Source organism: Cornus florida, unplaced genomic scaffold, assembly GCF_030987335.1.
Source record: "Cornus florida cultivar Cherokee Brave unplaced genomic scaffold, ASM3098733v1 CherokeeBrave_3.0.0_Hap2_scaffold_66, whole genome shotgun sequence".
NCBI lineage: Eukaryota > Viridiplantae > Streptophyta > Magnoliopsida > Cornales > Cornaceae > Cornus > Cornus florida.
The window spans coordinates 100,001-102,500 of NW_026775897.1; positions in this window are offsets into that span (position 1 = coordinate 100,001).

The window sequence follows — 2,500 nt, forward strand, 5'->3', positions numbered from 1 at the left end:
ACAATGCCCACGTGCACGCAGGGGTGCTTGAGCATGCGGGAGAGGAGCCATAATGGGCAACATTGACTCGGGGGACCTCCAAATCGAAATCCGTCTCGAGCAAAACACTTCTTAAGCTTCTAGGAAGCTCCCATAAAACTTCCAAACCCAAACTCCAAACTTTATTTTTTAGCATACAATGCCCACGTGCACGCCGGGGTGCTTGAGCGTGCGGGCGAGGAGCCGTAATGGGCAAAATTAACACGGGGGACCTTCAAATCGAAATCCGTCTCGAGCAAAGCACTTCTTAGGCTTCTAGGAAGCTCCCATCAAATTTACAAACCCAAACTCCAAACTTCATTTTTTAGCACACAATGCCCACGTGCACGCGGGGGTGCTTAAGCGTGCGGGCGAGGAGTCATAATGGGCAAAATTAACTCGGGGGACCTCCAAATCGAAATCCGTCTCGAGCAAAGCACTTCTTAGGCTTCTAGGAAGCTCCCATAAAATTTCCAAACCCAAACTCCAAACTTCATTTTTTAGCATACAATGCCCCCGTGCACGCGGGGGTGCTTGAGCGTGCGGGGGAGGAGTCATAATGGGCAAAACTAACTCGGGGGACCTCCAAATCGAAATCCGTCTCGAGCAAAACACTTCTTAGGCTTCTAGGAAGCTCCCATAAAATTTCCGAACCCAAACTCCAAACTTCATTTTTTAGCATACGATGCCCACGTGCACGCCGGGGTGCTTGAGCGTGCGGGCGAGGAGTCATAATGGGCAAAAACTAACTCGTGGGATCTCCAAATCAAAATCCGTCTCGAGCAAAGCATTTCTTAGGCTTCTAGGAAGCTCCCATAAAATTTCCGAACCCAAACTCCAAACTTCATTTTTTAGCATACGATGCCCACGTGCACGCCGGGGTGCACGAGCGTGCGGGCGAGGAGTCGTAATGGGCAAAATTAACTCGGGGGACCTCCAAATCGAAATCCGTCTCGAGCAAAGCATTTCTTAGGCTTCTAGGAAGTTCCCGTAAAATTTTCAAACCCAAACTCCAAACTTCATTTTTTAGCATACGATGCCCACGTGCGCGCCGGTGTGCACGTCGGGGTGCTTGAGCGTGCGCGCGAGGAGCCGTAATTGGCAAAATTAACACGGCGGAAATCTAAATCGAAATCCGTCTCGAGCAAAGCACTTCTTAGTCTTCTAGGAAGCTCCCATAAAATTTTCAAACCCAAACTCCAAACTTCATTTTTTAGCATACGATGCCCACGTGCACGCCGGTGTGCACGAGCATGCGGGCGAGGAGTCGTAATGGGCAAAATTAACTCGGGGGACCTCCAAATCGAAATCCGTCTCGAGCAAAGCATTTCTTAGGCTTCTAGGAAGTTCCCGTAAAATTTTCAAACCCAAACTCCAAACTTCATTTTTTAGCATACGATGCCCACGTGCGCGCCGGTGTGCACGTCGGGGTGCTTGAGCGTGCGCGCGAGGAGCCGTAATTGGCAAAATTAACACGGCGGAAATCTAAATCGAAATCCGTCTCGAGCAAAGCATTTCTTAGGCTTCTAGGAAGCTCCCATAAGATTTCTGAACCCAAACTCCAAACTTCATTTTTTAGCATACGATGCCCACGTGCACGCCGGTGTGCACGAGCATGCGGGCGAGGAGTCATAAAGGGCAAACTTAACTCGGGGGACCTCCAAATCGAAATCCGTCTCGAGCAAAGCATTTCTTAGGCTTCTAGGAAGCTCCCATAAAATTTTCAAACCCAAACTCCAAACTTCAATTTTAGCATACCATGCCCACGTGCACGTCGGGGTGCACGAGCGTGCGGGCGAGGAGTCATAATGGGTAAAATTAACCCGGGGGACCTCCAAATCGAAATCCGTCTCGAGCAAAGCACTTCTTAGTCTTCTAGGAAGCTCCCATAAAATTTTCAAACCCAAACTCCAAACTTCATTTTTTAGCATACGATGCCCACGTGCACGTCGGGGTGCACGAGCGTGCGGGCGAGGAGTCATAATGGGCAAAATTAACTCGGGGGACCTCCAAATCGAAATCCGTCTCGAGCAAAGCATTTCTTAGTCTTCTAGGAAGCTCCCATAAAATTTTCAAACCCAAACTCCAAACTTCATTTTTTAGCATACGATGCCCACGTGCACGTCGGGGTGCACGAGCGTGCGGACGAGGAGTCATAATGGGCAAAATTAACTCGGGGGACCTCCAAATCGAAATTCGTCTCGAGCAAAGCATTTCTTAGGCTTCTAGGAAGCTCGCATAAAATTTTCAAACCCAAACTCCAAACTTCATTTTTTAGCATACGATGACCACGTGCACGCCGGGGTGCTTGAGCGTGCGGGCGAGGAGTCATAATGGGCCAAAACTAACTCGTGGGACCTCCAAATCAAAATCCGTCTCGAGCAAAGCATTTCTTAGGCTTCTAGGAAGCTCCCATAAAATTTCCGAACCCAAACTCCACACTTCATTTTTTAGCATACGATGCCCACGTGCACGCCGGGGT